This window comes from Thermobia domestica, chromosome 9, assembly GCF_964235325.1.
Source record: "Thermobia domestica chromosome 9, izTheDome1.hap1.1, whole genome shotgun sequence".
NCBI classification, from domain to species: Eukaryota; Metazoa; Arthropoda; class Insecta; order Zygentoma; family Lepismatidae; genus Thermobia; species Thermobia domestica.
In genome coordinates, this window is record NC_137462.1 from 284,450,700 (window position 1) to 284,469,051 (window position 18,352).

Here is an 18,352-nt window from a genome sequence, read left to right on the forward strand (position 1 = left end):
CATGCTATTGATAATAAGCATGCAAGCAAATGAAAAAAAAAAAAAATCAAGAACAAGGAAATTAACCGTTCTGAGGGAATTCGCAGGCCTACTTGTCCCGCCAAAACCAGAATACATACATTATTTCTTTTTTCGTTTCTCTTGGCCCCATATACACTCGTTCATTTATATTAGTTTCAATCATTCTAACGGAAGTGGTGGAAGGGAAGATAGGTGAATTTTTCTATACCACCTGCCTCCCCTTCTTTTATAGCGAGGAGGAGGGTTAGTGAATCTCACGGGCGGTGTACAGGACTCACAAACGACCTCAGTGAGAGACTAATAAAAACGGATATCTGCTTACAAACAGAAAGCAAAAATAAGGAAACCCGATTTGAAAATTTCTTAAAGTAAATTACACGCATCATGCGTAAGGTAGCCAGAAAATCCCTACATTTCAGACGCTTTACCAAAATCATCCCACAATCCCTCACCATGTCAAAAATCCCTACGCCGTGGGATTTATCCCTGAACATAGCAACACTTCTTACTGTTTCTGCTGCACTCGATTCTACTCCTTCCATGGCTTGCTTTACTGGTCCTCCCCTCCCTCCGCTGATAACAGGACAGAACAAGGCGTACGCTACTTTCGTGAATTCACTCAAAGCTCTTTACGCTGCGTAAGGGTTAGTTTCCCATCAGTTGGTATATGAATAGCAGAAATGTGTTCTGTGCAAGCGGTTTGTTGAATGAACTGTCAAGGAGGTGAGCCACTGATTGAGCATAATAAAAACGTATACAGAACCGATGCAGAATCGAATTCAGAAAGGGCATACATGAAGTTAAGAACGTAGGATCATGAACGCAAGCCACTAAGTGAGAATGATAAAACCGAATCCAAAATCGATTCCAGAGCAACCGAGCACAAAGAATCGAGTACTTTAAGGAATCGAGTGGAATCGATCCTGACCATCTCTGTGGTGCGACCGTCCGAGGAAGAAAAAACTGAAGCATTTGTTATCACTCTATATTGCGTGTGTCCACGTATACACGTATCTCTGTGTAAAGTGTGACAAGCTTAGACGCGTAGAAAGATGGACTGAAGGTTGGTGAATCATCACTGGCCACTACAGGTAAGAAATGGCATAAAGCGTAACAGTTTAGGTTTCATTTTGATTAGTTTGACAGTTGGGTTATACGTGCACTGCCGTATTTACAATGCACAACACGTGAATAAGCACTTGTTTTCCATCGACAAATTTTAATGAAGTTCGTTTTCCTTCCTTTAATATAAACTAACAACTTTATTCCGGAGGTGTCTTCACCACGACAGCTCCCCTAATAAAGAGGCAAGGGCTCGGAATGAAACTGGCTTTTCCGTGGGGGGGGGACGGTTTTTTCTCCTTCGCTATTTTCCTTGGGAAATATTGAAATTTTCTTCAAATTTCAGCTTTAAATTGATAAAGTAGACTTTGTTTCGCTTCTCTATGACACTAAAACTGTTTAATTTATGGTTGATGCAAATAATAATACAAAACCTCGAAAATAAACCATGAATTTCGAAAAGATATTTCAAACAATTTTAATCAGTGGTCGAAGTGAGACGGTATACGGTGCTATACCATACCACCTATGGTTTTTCATTAATGAGGACATACCATCTCTGGGTTTTCAATGTTCAAGACTATATTTAAATAACCGGTATGATGAGTGAATATCATAATAAAACATACCGCCTCTGCTTTTCTTCCACTTCGAATATATTTACATTATGAATTCCAAAGGATTAACCAATGTATAAAATAATTTTCTTTTTAACCTCTTATATAAAAAAGTAAGCAGAGTTAGTAAAAACTATGGTTGCTTTTAAAAACCCCAAAAGTCTTTTTTTGTTTGTTTGTTTGTTTGTTTGTTTGTTTGTTAGTTTAAACCACATTTTTTGCTTTAGTTATTTTCTCCAGTATATTTATATTACATATTGTTAGGAATAAGTTTGTTTTACCTTTGTAATATGCAACAACGGGGTTGCTGAAAAGGGTCACGTAAGCTTAAAGAAGTCTGGTCAGTCAATTTCTTAAATTGGGAAACTCCCGCCTTAACCATCAGGAAAATCCCGTTATTACTTTAAATGTAAAACTATAACGGAAAAATCCTATAATTGCTTTGCATATAAATTTTTAAGGTCAACGTATCATAATCAGTACGCTAAAACTGACGTATTTCATTACAAATTTAGTATGTACATATAATTGAAAGTCAAATTCAAGCTAATGTTGGAAGCTACATAGGCACTCCATAAATTTTGCCAATTTGTATCAATTTATTTAAGTAACCTTGGCTTTTTTTTTTATAAAACAAACATTTACTCAAGCAGAAATATACTATTTGGTTTACTTTCGTATATTTTGGCTTAACATCATTACGTAATACAGTGGCGTAACTACGTTTCACGCTCCCCCTCCCCGCGAAAGAATACCCAGGACCCCCACCCTTAAAAACATAATTCCAGTGAAACGATATCCTTAAGTTTTACGTCCCACGCTTATGCCGCTTAAGCTAAAGGAGACTGATTATGAGATAGGAATGAAATATTGGAATAAAGTGGGAGAACCCCAAGAAAACCCAAGAGCACGGTGTTTGTGCACCACAAAGTCCACACGGCGCGAGCTGAGATCGAACTAAGGACCCCAAGCACCGGAGATGAACGCTCTACCACTGAGCCACCGCTCTCCCCCACCGGTTTTTGCAAGACCAACACCTAGAGTCCTGCACATGTACCGGTACTACTTAATTTTTTTATAGATAGAATGTAAAAAGGAAGGAGTAAAAAAAAAACATTACACCTTTCACTTCAATTTTTGCACTTCAGTAAAAATGTCGCTAATGTGAATGCGTTCCCAGTAGCTATGCTATCCATGGCAGAGATACAGTATGTCGTTTTCTAAATCGGTTGTTCCCATTTTCTGTAGTTATTACTCATTTTCAAGCCATACAGGTGTTATTCTAATCAAAGCTTTTGCACACTAATAAATGTATCATTAGGATTTAGGATTTAAATTTCTGCGTTTTCCGCATCTAAGGCCATTTAGCCCTTCACGATTTGAGGGATGACGTCCTTCAGCGAGCACGCAATCCGGGGAAAAGGAAGGAAGAAAGGATTGGGAAGGAAGGAAGCGGTCTGGGACCTATAAGTTAGGTACCACCCCGGCATTTACCTGGTGTGAATAAGGAAAACCTCATTCAGGGTGGCTGACCTGAAAAATCGTGTTACACTTTTTCGACCGACTGATCCCACCGGGAATCGATCCCGGGAGCAAAAATGTATCATTGGTGGGTCTGAAAAAGTAAGGGGACGGTGGGTAGCGGCATGACATCACGCCGTCCCCCTGCCTACCTTTGCCCATTGTATTTGTTTAAAAACTAGGGGGACGCCGTACATATTTTTCGCATATTAGAAAATGCATACCCTCGACCGCTAATGAAGATCTGGATTCTAGTCTCCCTATACCAGTTGTCATTTCTCTCGTTTCTAACCAACTTGTACATTTTTTTCCTTTGCCAGCAGAAATAATGGTTTTGATGTTGTCGTTTTTTCTTTTAAGTAATCATGAGCCAAGGCTTATATAAAAAAAAGTTTTCTTTCTTCACGGCAAATTTTGCAAACGATCGGGAAATTTCAATGCTTTGGGCGGGAAGTCTATTAATCTGAATTTGACAACACTGATATGAACAAGTTTACATGGTACTCGCTTCTGATAATGATTTGTTTCGTTTCAGAACATAACATTAACATTTTAAGAATTACATTTAATGTTTGTTTGTTTACTCAAGAATGAAATTAGAAATATTGTACACCCTGTTTCAAAAAGAATATACACATTTCGAATGCATTTATTTATTAAACTTTAAGACATACGAATATGAAATTTTACACACATATTTACGAAACTCTCTAGTTCTAACTACAGTTCAAAGTTCAAGTTACATATGTTAAATATGTCTTCCATCAGCGACACGAACAATATTACATCGATAGTCATATTCCTCCCATACTCGGGCTAGGGGCGAATCCAGGACCGACTTCTGAGGGTGGGCGGTGGGTTCTCATAATGCTAGTTTTAAGGACTCCAAACTCTGGGATGAACTTTATTTATATATATAAAACAAGAAAATTTCCTTGGATCCGCCCCTGAATCGGGCAAGCATGTCCTGCGTCACTCATGTTATGACAGTACGCATCCGGTTCTTCAACTCCTTTAGGTTCAGTGAGAGTGCTAGTACATAAACGTTGTCTTTAAGAAAACCCCACAGGAAGAAGTCACTCGACTACAAAAAATCCGGTGACCGTGGAGGCCGACATGCTAAGTAGCCAGCTCCTTGACGACCAATCGTACGGTTCGGTAGAGTTTAATTCTGATATTCACGCACTTGGGGACTCCACTGAAGGGGTGCCCCGTCTTGTAGAAAAATAAAGTTGTCTTCATGCAGCCTTGAAAACAACCAGTTTTGTAACTGCGAAATACTACTAACTGTTAACCGTGTTTCCATTAACCCGGCGGGAGCTCATGTGGTTCGGATTCCACGTTAATCAGTAGGTCCACGTCTCATATAGCCTCGCTGCTGAACGGGACGTAAAACTCAGTCAACTGAACTTAACTCATCGTGTTTCCATTAAAAAAGAATGGGCCATAAAGAGATGATCGGGATGTCTCACAAAAGACATTGACTTTGGGTGAATCTCGTACATGTTCAATGACTGCATGTGGGTTCTGTAGGCCCCAAATTCGGGCATTTTGTTTCTTTACCTAATCACTAACACGGAAAGTCGCTTCATCACTGAACACGATGCGTTGTGCAAAAGTGTTATCATTGTCAATAGCATCCAGAATCTCGTTACAAAATGCCACATGCTTGTGTTTGTCATCAGGACGCAGAGCTTATAATAACTGTAACTTGTACGGCTTCATGACGAACCGACGTCTTAAAACAAGCCAAAATGTTGTTGTCGGCACTTGTAACTCTCGACTGGCACGACGAGTTGATTTTGAAGGACTACGTTGGAAAACAGTTTGTACGTGCAACATTTTTTTAATTTCCATTGGCTGGGATGCGGAAAAGTTGCCTCGTGTTAGTGATAGTGAACACACAAAATTTGGATTTTTTGATCAACCTCTTCATTTGCCTCATCGAACTTGAATAGTTTTATACCTATGGCTATGCAACCCGCATGGCACTACGAAGAAAATTGTGCTGCACGCCCATTTTTGTTTTAAATTTAGATTTGCCGGGTTGCGGAAAAGTTGCCTCGTGTTACTAATAGTCTACACAGAAAATTTGGAGTTTTTTCGTCAACCCCTTCCTTTGCCTCATCGAACTTGAATATTTTATATTTGCAGTTATGCAACCCGCACGACACTACGAAGAAAATTGTGCTGCACAGCTATAACCTTTGGTTCTTTTTCACACTCAAGCTTTCTCAGGCTAAATATAAAACGCAAGATAAAAGTGATATACATTATTGTTCCTATGTGGTTAAAAATTATAATCAATTAGACGAAGAAATTGTATTTTTATGTTTGAATTCATATTCTTCATATACAGCGTAAAAAATATGTTGTAAACCTTCACTTGTATCTCTTAGCTCGTCTTTGTGCATACACTCCGAAATTCCCCAGAACCCACGAGAAGGTGTCTGCAAATTGAGTTCCACCCGCCCACCCACTTGCTTCCGTTTTTTTCCCTCATTTACATTTGATAGTCGTCCTATGAGTTCAATTTTTGCATTTTTTTCTTTCAGACTGATTTTCCCATAATAAAGCCTTCTTTTCGTTCCGCTACACACACTAATGCTGATGCTGATGCTTCTGTAACTAATTTTATATCCTCCCCACCTCTTGCGTATGGCACGAAAAACATTAATTTCCTCAGAAATTAGGTAAGTATAATAAAGATAGCCACCCTTTATTATATTTTCTTCTGGCTCGAAGAAAATTCTCTTTTTAATGGTGGCTTTGTGATATCCGTTCAGAAACAATGGATCATCTCATGATATTTACTAGCGTTAGTTTACTTTCGGAACAGATTCGCGTAGACTTGATCTCTTTCTTTGTCGAGACTTTTTTTTTAGTCTTCTCCATCCTAAAACATGGTAGTTCTGGTTCCTGTTGGTGATCATTGCCAACAAGTTTCCCTGATGGACGAAGTTGGCGCTGCAGCTAATCACAATTTGCAGGATTGTTTTTAATTCCTCTAGAAGAAAGGATGCAGATCGAGCGACAAGCGTCAAGTGTCACGTCCCGTTGCTAACAGAGAGAAGAATTTGGCTTTATTTCAAACCAAACTTGTGTAAATTTTTTGGTCACATACTGTGTAAGTCACCGAAATGCTTCTTCGGGATCTTCGATGCAAATATATAATCGAAGAATGCGAGAAGCTGTCATCAACCATCGGGACATGACAATTGGTCCAGGCTTTTCCTTCAGAAGGTATGGCGAACACAAACCTTCTGAAACGGCTCGACAAATGTTCAAAAGGCAGAGTCGTCCTTACGCTTGATTACTGCCATAGGTATTGCTGATCATTACTCAAATCTTTAAACACCGTGTTATCAGGTCAGGCCAGCGCCGAAACACACAGGCCGCTGGACTGTATATATAATTATAATGTTTCCGACTTATTATAAAACAATGCTTTACTTATTATTATAATAGTCGCGTACTACGTTGTAGGTAATATATTTTCTATTATAGCACAGCCGATTTCAAAATTACTTGATATTAAATTACTTGTTTAGAATTTTCTTTATAATATAAACAGGTCTAAAATAAATTGTTCAGGATATACGTGAAAAAAGCTACAGGTAAGGTTTACAACATGTTTTTCACACTGTATATGAAGAATATGAATTGAAACATAAAAATACAATTTTCTGTCTAATTGATTATAATTTTTAACCCCATTCGAACAATATTGTATCTCACTTTCATCTTGCGTTTCATATTCAGCCTCAGAGTGCTTCACTATGCAAAAGAAACAAAGGTTATACCTGTGCAGCACAATTTTCTTGCTGTCGTGCGGATTGCATAGCTGCAACTATAAAATATTCAAGTCTGATGAGGCAAAGGAACGGGTTAACCAAAAATCCAAATTTTGTGTGTAGACTACCACTAACACGAGCCAACTTTTCGCAACCCGATCGATCGAAATTCCCCCCAATTTTTTTTCGGCCCACCCTATTACACACACATAAATGACACAGACATATACATATATGTATGTATGTAATATTGTATTTATACATTACAAACATGCGCAGGTAGTGTTGTAAATAGAAAGAAAACGTTCGTATTTTTTCAGAAATGTACGTTTTTTTTAAGAAAAAAACATTGCCTCTCGTTTTTTTCTAATTTTTTTTTTTTAGTCATTTGTAATGCATCTTACGTCTATTTAAGTATGAAGTATTTTTATGTAGGTGTAATCTCCGTAAAATACAACATAAACGCTAAATACTAATACGCTACAAATATTTTACAATTTACATGAATACCATACCTATTAACAATTCGGGTTTCAGCAATTTTCATGAATATCAACTAAGAAATAAAAGTAGAAATGAAATTTTGTTTTTTCGTGAAAGCAGGCCTCTAATAAGTACGAAAATAATGTCACGAACAGTATAAAATTCAGATAACTTGTATAAAGGTAAAAACTAATACTAATTTCCCTAATAGTATTTTTCTAAATATCATATGTAAATAATTTGTCTACTAGATATATATGATATGCAGAGCCGGCTGTACCATATATGCAACACGTGCATTTGCATGAAGCGGCAAGTTTGGAGGGTACGGCAAAATCTGTCATAAATATATTATTTAAATTAAATATTTCTTGTTGCAAACAGACTTCATGATGATGGTAGTTACATTTACTAAGCTGACCTATTCGTATACTACATTCATACATTATGTTTAGGTTGCATTAGTTTAAGATCACATGGACAATGCTAAAGCAAATGATCGAATAAATTCGAGCACAAATTGTTTGCTTGTTTTCAAATGCAAGAATTCAATTCTCGAATAGCAGCGAATATCTGTTCCATTTAGTAAGTTATCACACTTTTGATATGACAACTATTCATGTTTTTCTCAGAAATAAGGTCCTTATCATTGAAGATAGAAACATTTTTTTTTTTAAATGTTAACAGATGTAGAAGAAAAATCAAGAAATAAAGATGAAAGAGCTAGTTGCACTGGAATTGTAAACTAATACATTCAGATTGAAGCTCGATATTAAATTCTATATAAAGGATTACCTTCTTTCCTATGCAGGTGTGTTTACTTTATCTTTCACTAACATAATAGATTAATATATAAAGAAAAAAACAGACACAACGGGATTGCGTTTTTAGTAAGTATTTAAGCCTTTCTGAGTGCAACTGCACTTACCCTCTCCTTCGTTATTCATACTGGAGTAGCATACTTAAAATTATGACTTTTAAGATTTGTTCTTTCTGCAGAAAGGGGGAGGCGGCATATTATGCCATTGCATGGGGCGACAAATTACCTAGGGCCGGCTCTGATGATATGTATATACAAGACTTGAATATAGGATGACACAATTAGAAGTAATGCAGGGTGTTTCAAAATTAATATTAGGGTTTTAAAACTTTCTACCAGGGTTGGCTGCTTTAAACCAACTGGTGTAAACTAAAAAACGAAAAATGTTCGTAAAAATGTAAGTGTTTGTAAAATCTTGATGAACACACATTTGTGGGTTATCACGTTTCACTCCCGTATATTATTCGTATTATATTCAGACCTAAATTCCCCATTCATTACTCAAAGAGATTATACTACAAACAGGGGCGGACTGGCAACCATAGGGCCCACCCTGCTAAACTGAAATGAAGGCCCACTGTATAAAAATGTAAAAAATGTACTTGGCATTCTTCATATGTATTACATATAAAAGTTCATCTTCGAACCCATAAATAGTATCCCATATATTCATACAAAAGCAAAACATTAATTACAAAAAATCTGAAGTAGGAACATTTTAATAGTAACTCATACAGTGTGTAATTGGCATTATCGTTTTTTATTGTAAACACACACAATACCGGAATTTGTGCTTTCAGTTATTTATATAGTGCTATTGTTTTTTTATGTATTGAATTTAAACTATTTATTTAAATAAATGAGATCAACTTTCTTATGCGTAGTTTCGGCTAAAACCTATTCGGGTCATGAGTCTGGTCGGGTCGACGTTCAATTTGACCCGAGAAGGATTTAGCCGAAACGGCGCATAAGAAAGTTCACCCGAGCCGACCCGTGGCTAGAGCAGCCCTGACCCTAGCGTAGGTGACCTGACCCGACCCGTGTCTCAATCAGGCTTGACTCGACCCCTGACCCATGAAAGCCTGATCTGACCCGTTCGAAAGCACTACGCGGCAGCAAACAGATCAGTTAATTTCGAGTTCGCCTGTTAAAGTTGTGTAATTTCAAGTAAAAATAGCCATAAAAGATAAGCTACAATTGACTGCAATCATCCAAAGACGTGGTGTATACATTATAATTTATAAACACCTTAGACAGAAAAAAAGAAAAAAACTGGCAACTGTCCTGCAGTACTCGAATGAGTCACATCACGCTCATTTGTTTCTTGGGGCTTCACAGATTCAAATAGCCTACGTTGTTTTGGGTCAGATGCAGCTTTTTGTAAATCACATCTTCGTTTGTGTTCTCGCTTTTTAGCACCACTTTTATATTTTTTCTTTACATTAATCTTACAATCACTCCTACCATCAGTGGCGTATTTAGGGGGGGGGGCTTCCGGGCTTAAGCCCCCCCCCGAAATCTTACTTACTATAGTAAAGTATATGAAATATCTTGCAAAATTTTCATATTTTCAGGCAAAGCCCTCCCCGAAAGTTAGCAAAGCCCCCCCCGAAAGAAAATCGTAAATACGCCACTGCCTACCATCCATGCTGACACAACCACATTTGTCTTCCACGACAAACGACACGTAACTGGTGTTCCAATAATTGAATTGCTGCTATCGGATTTGCTCTTCGATGTAATATACAAATAAAACACGAGCCGAGGGCAGCAACTTCATAGTAATTGTTTGAGGTTTGTATAAAACAATCGTTGATAGTGGCGACTAATTTCTTTTCGCTTTTCCGCACTTAAAAAAAAAAAAAAACGAAGCCTGATCCGATTTCTTTCTTCAAAGCTTGGTCTGAGGACAATGCAGTTCAAAAGCATTCCGGCTCCACCTCCCCTTTCCACAATAACAATATCTACGAAACTATTGTTTCTTTAAAACATCGCCACTCGCCGGCTTGTAAAAGGACCGGAGTAGGCAATGGTATCCAAATCCAATAACAGCCTGAAATCTACTGTTTTTTTATATTTAAAAAAGTACTAGTTAACGTGCTCGTTTTTAACAGCTGCTATAACACAAACCCGCAATGTTTTAGGGCCTGATTGTCTCATAGACGGAACCTTTTCAAGTCGATAAACGTGAAGAAGAATAAGGTCTGTTCATGAAAGTTTAACTTTACGTCTTTTTTATGCAAAACACAAGTTTGCGGAAGTTACCCTGCCATATTTTTGATGCTGGTAGGTTTAATTGTGCACATCTTTTTAAAATTGGTGGAGGGGGCCCACCTGTTTGGGGGGCCCACCCTGCATTTGCAGGGTAGCAGGGTGGGCCAGTCCGCCCCTGACTACAAAAGCAACTTTTTTATATAAGTTTATAAATGTTTGTTTTCTGATTTTCTTGTAGTTATTATTGTTATGTAATTGCAATCAAAGAAAATTTCTAAATATTGTTTTGTTTCAATGTTTACTATTGATAAAATACATCGAAATGCCGTACTTTTCATCGAAATGCCGTACTAAATAAGCTTTCTGTGAGGGGGGGGGGGGGTCATACAGAATCCACGAAAGGCATTTAGTGAAATGAGAAGTATCTTTAGTATCTATTTATGTATAAATGAGTCTGAGCCAAAGTGAACACAAATAATTCGTATCTTTATTCACTTTTCTTACTGATATGCAAATTAAGTCCTTGTTTTTCTTTAATTTGGACCAATAAAAGTCGTCGTTAACTAACTTGAACTAAATTAGTTCTTCTGTACTCCGTAGTACTTTGAAATTGTCCATATGTAATTCTGTATAATGGTTTCACTTGTGCAACTGTTTATATTTTTGTCCTTCTGAAATGACTCTTGACAGTTATATTAAGAAGCATGTAAAGATCAATACAACGTATTTTTATCAGGTTTCATTTGTGAGTGAGTTAGCAAACGTATCGCATTTGTGACCAATTAATCCTGGTTCCGAGTTCAAATGGAGGACGATTTCTCTCGGATGTAACTCGAGAAGCAGTTTTTATTCCGCTTTAAGCTTATGTGACCCCTTCCAGCATAACCCGACTGTTGCATAATAACATCAAGGCGAAACAAACTTATTTCTGTCCATATATGATATGAATATATAGAGCAAATTATTTAAACCAAATAAACCTGGTTTAAACCAAAAATACCTGCTTTAAACAAAAAAGAGAAAAAAACGTTTTTTTTCTTTTTTCAATAAAAACCATGGTTTTTGCCAACCCTGCTTTGTAGTGTCTATTACAATTAACTTACAATTATAAATATTACATAAATGAAAGAGCAACTCAAACAGTTTTGTACGCATGCATGAACATGATTTGTTTCTTCAGTACAGATCGTTACAATAGGGTAATAAGAGGGCGCACGAAAAATTCGTATTTAGGTTCTAACCCTTGATTTTTCTAGTTTTTCTCTACTTTTCTGTTTACCGTAATATATTTTTGCTATATAAGCTTTGTTCCTCAAAAATCGACATAATACTTGTAGGATATATTAGTGGTGTATCAATGTTTAATTTAAGATAGTTTGCGTGTGTCTGTTACCACTGTTGCCAGCTACAGAAAATTTTAATTCCAGATTTTAGGGGGAAATTTTCGGAAATAATCTGTTTTGTCTCTATAATTTCCCTCTTGTTGCCTACATCGGAACAAACGTACCATTGTCTGAAAGTATCGTCTTTTCCCTATACAATGCACTATAGAAAGTTTCAATAGGATAATTAGGGGAAGTACATTTGAGATTTACAGTAGACCTTGTTCTCTAATTGAAAAGATAGCTTGTGATTTTTAAAGGTAGAATGAGATATTTTTTATTAACATGTTTACTTTACTAGATATTGTCACAATACTTGTAGGATATATTAGAGGGATAGCAAAGCTTATTTTTAAGATAGTTTATGTATGTCTGATAGCAGTGCTGCCACCTACAGAAAATTTTAATACCAGATTTTAGGGTCAAATTTTGGAAAAATTCCCTTTTTTCTTTCTATTATTTCCCTCTTGTTGTCTACACTAGAACAAACATACCAGTGTCTAAAAGCCTCGTCCTTAGCCTATACAGCGCACCATATAAAAATTCACTAGAATAATTAGGGGGAGTACAGTTGAGGTTTATAATAAACTATGTTCTGAAAATGTTAAGAAAATGGTGAATTTCTGTGATAGAATGAGATTTTTTTTTTTTTTAATTTCATGTTTACTTTGTTAGATACTTGTAGGATATATTCTTCGAGTACTAAGGTTTAGTTTCACACAGTTTTCGTCTGTCTGATGTCAGTGTTTCCACCCAAAAAAAATTAATTTTTGATTTTAGGTGAAAATTCGGAAAATTTCCCTTTTCCCCTCTATTAATACCCTCTTGCTAGCTACATTAAAACAAATGTACCACTACCTGAAAGCTTCCTCTTTGTCCTAAAGAACGCACCATAAAAAGTTTCAATACTAAAATTAGAGAAGCTGTAGCCCCGGTATATCTGTTTATTTTTGCTTCTGAGGCGTAAAAAGTGTCAAAATTTCATGTGTATGATGACAAAGAAGTTTTTCTTTCCCACTTTGAATGGAAGCCAGCGAGTTCAGGATTTTAATGTACCTTGTCAACACACCAAAGAATTTTTTTAGGTGCAGCAGTGATGCTAAATACAAAAAATTTTGAAGTTCGGTTAGGAATATTTTTTAAAATTTTCATCCCTACATTTCCCTCAATAATTTCACAGCCGTTGGCAACTCTACAATGAAACTTACACCAAAAGATATCCACATCTATTTTCTAAAAAACAAGGCCTTAACCATATCAATCGAATGAATGTTTTTTGAGCAATACGTCACTAACTGAAAATGTAGGAAAACGCCAAAAATGACCTGGGTCCGAAAGGAGTAATCATATAATTTTGCTCGTATAGGTACAAAGAAACAAACGATTTGTAAGTTACGAGGGCTTCGACTCTAGTGCTGCTGATTATTTTAATAATCTGCAACATAAATCAATAAATAATAGCTGCCAGAAAAATACAGACATTTAAAAAAAAATGAAAAAGAACGATGTTTTTTATTGGAAAAAAACTTCACAGAAAAAAACGTTTTTTTACAACACTATGCGCAGGACAAGAAAGATGCCAAGAACAGAGAGAGATGAATTGGGATGGGGCTTTAAATCATTCTACTGCAATAACATATTCGACAAGAGACGTTAGGTGACAATTTTCTGACATTTTTTCTCTTATCGCTGTAAGTACATTAAAAAAAAAGCTTTGCACTCAACGGGAGGGGGCAGGGCTCGAGCCGGGTGAGTCCCCTAATTACGCCACTCATCTATTGCCACCATGAATCCAAGATGGCCGCTTAAAGTCTATGTCATTAGTAATAGTACAAATCTAAATCTCTATTTTTCTCTATTATGTATTAGAGACGTGCACGGACCGAGCTTAGGCGGGCTGAATCTGTTATTTCTTTCGGCGGGACGACACTAATTTCTCTTCAGGTCGGGCCGGGATGGGGCCGATTAATTGCAATTCTTTAATAATTATTAACTTTCGTTAAACGATAATTAGAATGAAGTCAAACGTTGAAAATGTGTCCCCATGAAAAAGGTTACAAAAAATAGAATAGCTATTTACAGTTTGTGTTGCTTAGCGGCTCCACTTTCACTATATAGGATTACAGTAATTCCGTTGTAATTTGAGCTCTTACCTTGACCTTCACTGAACCCAAAATTTGACAAGAAGTGGGAAAGTTTTGCTTGTCGCTAAACAATATTGTCATCTTCACTTTATGCTAAAAATCAATTAAGTTAGAGTTTTGTTACGGGAAATTGAGTTTTTGTTCTCTCGATGACAGGCAGTGTTCTAGGAGGCAATCGTACCTTTCAGGAGGCAAGCGTCAAGTTGTGAACCAGAGTTTTTCAAAATGTTCCTGAGGGCTAGGTCAAGTTTAATACTAAATTTTGAGAAAGATTGGAGCTCGAGCTAATTTTTTTTATTATTATCGGGCCGGGGTCGGGCCAAAAACTTTTAAAATTTATCGGGCCGGGCTTGGGCCAAGAATTTTAAAAACTTATCGGACCGGGCCTAGGTACATTCGGGCTGGATTGTGCTCTGCCGAAAAATTCGGCCCCTGCAGGTCTCTATTATGTTTTTAAAAACAATATGAGGACTAAAGAACAATTGAATTCGATTCACTTCAACTATTATTTCATTCCGTAACAACACATATATGTTTTCTCCTAATGCATGTTCGTCACGGTTCTCTCGATATCATTTACTTGAATAGAACGAATATGCCATGAACACACAACTCTGACTTCCTATCCATGGTGCTAAACAAGTTAAATACCTTCGGGTAATTTTGTCATACATAGCTCATAGATAAAGGACTTCCTGCACCAATCAGGTTGGGGACTATATTATAACGTATTCCTGATGTTTATATTTGTATGCCATTCATTGGTTTGTTCGTATTACTTCAAGCAATACCAAATATACAATAACATTCATTTAGAAGATTAGCGAGCCAAACCACGTGTAAATCATTTCAGTACATCTAGCTGCGTCAAACTTCGTTGCTTTGTTCTCAATATATCAACACACAGCATATTTATATACAAACTCATTTTTCATGCTAGCAGCAATATTGGATTACATTTGATATTTTGTGGATATCTGCTATATTAACCATAAACGTAAATACCAAGATGACCACTTCTGCAATACCAGTGGTTTGAGCTGAACATGTGTTCGATACATAGTGCGTCATTTTCAGGGTTTGAAAAAACCCGGGCTTTTTTGAAAAAGCCCAACCCAGCTGGGCCCATATGGTTTTTATCGGGTTTAATTGTTTTTTTCGGGCGTAATTGTTTTTTTTTCGAAATATTTGAATGTCTTTGTGGTAAAAGTGTTAAAATTTTATTTATATTTAAAAATTGTCATTCTCACAGGTTGCAACAATTTTGTACTCACTGCTGCTATGAAAATAATGGCCGCCATTTTGAAATTTTACATTCGATCGCAGAGAAAATCTATACGGCAAATTTGGCATATCTCGTGCTTGCACCGTCAAAATTTCAACTTAAAAGACTGAACATTGCGCTTTGTAGCGTGGGTACTCGCTGGTTTGAAAAAATGGCCGCCATTTTAACATTTTACGTTGGTGTGCCGCCAAAATCTATACATGAAATTTACAGTGCCTCGTGCTTGTACTCTGAAAAATTTAACTTAAAAGGCCAAAAGTTGTACCCTGTAGTGTGTGATAAAGGCAGACAGACGAGTTGAGTTGATATTAAGTTTAACGTACCTTTCAGCAGCGAGGATATATGAGACGGGACCTACTGATTAACGTGGAATCCGAACCACATGAGCTCTCTCCGGGAAGCAAACCCGGGTCCCACGCCGAAGATGCGTACACTAACCGCATAAACATGAAGGAGCTCGGCGAACAAACGAACAAATGTAGATGAAGTCATCCTGAAGCCTGACTGACGTTCGCTTAATTTGAATACCAAAAGGGGTCTATTAATTTTAAACAAAGATACAATTCATGTTGTATGAAATAATTTTTTTTTAATGTCTTACATCTTCCAGTGTAAATAAACCTGCCATATTTTCTCCATGAGAATACGGGACACTTCAGATCGGAACACAATACAATGAATTGTAGTCTGCTTATGAACATAAGTATAATAGGCCGCGGTGAGTCAGTGGTGAAGCGTTCACCTCTAGCGCATGGGGTTCCTAGTTCGATCCCAGCTCGCGCCAAGTGAGCTTTCTTATGTACAAACACCTTGTGCGTGTTTTCTCGGGATTCTCACGTTTCCTCCCACTTTCTTCATTTCGTTATTTTATTTATTTCTCATCACCGTCACCTTGAGCATAGCACGCATAACCGTGAGACTTAAACTAGAAGATTTCCTTTCATTTATATCTTTTCAAGAATATAATAGGCGAAAGTTCACTAAGCAGCAACTGCTTTTCTCTGTTCGTACCCTGTAATTAATTGTACAGAGTGAAAATGCTTAAAAACTTAGGACATGCTATAAAAAATACTTTACAGGAAAACAATATGCAAATTATTTAAATCAGTGGTACAATCTACCTTCAATATTCTTCGCGCGTTTAGCAATATTTATTTACATGGTTGTATTTGCCAAAATTACGTTCGTCAGTTTAATCTGATGAAAAGGTGATTTTTCTCCTTGTGTCGTGTGTAATTGTCAGCACCAGATTTACACTTTTCTAAGACCTGAACCAAAGCACAATTCTGTGCCTCTAGCCTCTGAAAAAGATTATAATTCTTGTTAACTTATCTAATGTGTTCCTGAAGAAAAACTCAGTCATCTTCCCTGTGTTTGTAAATGTAGAAACACTGAAAGCCATCTTTTTTAATGTTCCGGAGAGTATCTGAGTTTGCATCAAGTGCAATGGAAAAAGTAGCATTGCAAATTTCGCTCGCTATCGAGTCGAACAGGGTGGTGTAATAACATCCTCGAAACTGTTACATACAACAGCGTACTGTTCATTCACTAGAAGATTCCCAGCCAATGTCAGAATTTTTTGTTTTTCACTTTTCGAATAAGCTGATATTGATAGCAGAAATGAAACGGAGTTAAAATACGGGACATTTCCTTGTCCCGACTAAATTTACGGGAACGCGGGACACTGGTGTCCAAAAACGGGACTGTCCCGCTTTTTACGGGACGTATGGCAGGCTTCAGCGTAAGATATATAGTGTTATTATGGAAGTATTAATTTCCGATCCTTCTGCGTTTAATTTGGGAACTTCCACTGCACTTCTTTGACGGCGTGTACATAAAATACTTCCAATAGTACGGAAATTTGAGCTCAGCACTTGAAATAGTAAGCGTTACATAGTCTTCGGAACCCCGAGCATTAAGCTTCTTAAATTTGGCAAGAATTTTTACGCTATTGCTGGTGTTATGCTTATTTGAAGAGGAGCAACAAATGACTGAACTAAACTGTTATTGTTCGAAAATCAAATTTTAGTTGAAGGAACTCGTGTTTTAAATCAAAGGTAAGAAATAATACTAATAGTTTTACTAATGTATTTACATATGTACTATTAGTGTCGGCACCTATGACCTTAAACCCGTCAAACGTATGAGTGATAATGTCCCTCGGTGTCGCAAGTCGACGAGCACACTATTCACGGAAAATATTTTCTAAAGTACAAAATTGCTTATTTTACTTCAAATAGATAGTTAATTCGTGTTACTATTCGGTTCATAATCTCTTTTCGTCGCGGATTCTGTCCAGTGTTGAATTCAGACATTTTCACCCGGGGGGGGGGGTGCGAACTCCTCGGGGTGAGGGTTGTTTTTCTGTATTTTTGCAAGAAAGCAGCATATTAAACAATTCCATTCACGTGCACATCTTACCTAACATTAAGACTAATTGCTGATAAATATTCAATGAGAGATTATAATTTAAAAAAAAAAACAATCTAATTTTATCTAAAACTAAATAAAGACTGGCAAAAATATTTTAGACTAAACTTTAACTGTTATTTACAGTAGCTATTTTTGTTATTATTTCCTATATTCAGTAGTTACTATTTGTTACTAATGTTGAAGATTTTTAAAAGATTTAAATTAACTCAAATATTTTTTGTCCTAAAACAAATATACATAGGAATATCTTAACAAAAAGTTATCATTCTTCCTCACACTTCTGATTCTAAATCAAGCATATTAGCCTTGGTTTCTTCACTGCATACACATCAATAGTTTCGTTTACAAAATCTTCAGTAGGATTAGTGCCGTGCCGTGGAAAATCAGCGCTTCGGACGAAAGTATACGACTGCACCCCCCGTACATATGAGTGAGATTGACAGACCAACCCCGAAAGGAGCATTTTTATTACTTTTTTTCCTTTCATTTTATATATGTGCACATGTGTTTCATTCCTCTTTTTTTCTTTCCTTCTTTTCTTTTCTTTTTCCCTCCCGAATTTTGCGCCCCTTATTT

At 36.7% G+C, this 18,352-nt stretch overlaps 1 long non-coding RNA gene across 1 annotated transcript in view; it reads left to right on the top strand.

Annotated features, from left to right (window-relative positions):
• Positions 1 to 722: 722 nt before the first annotated feature.
• LOC145694272 (uncharacterized) overlaps positions 723 to 18,352 on the top strand; it is a 112,638-nt gene continuing 95,008 nt past the window's right edge. The window contains exon 1 of the long non-coding RNA XR_014132994.1: positions 723 to 1,112. This is a non-coding gene — a long non-coding RNA (uncharacterized LOC145694272). The remainder of the gene's footprint in view (positions 1,113 to 18,352) is intronic.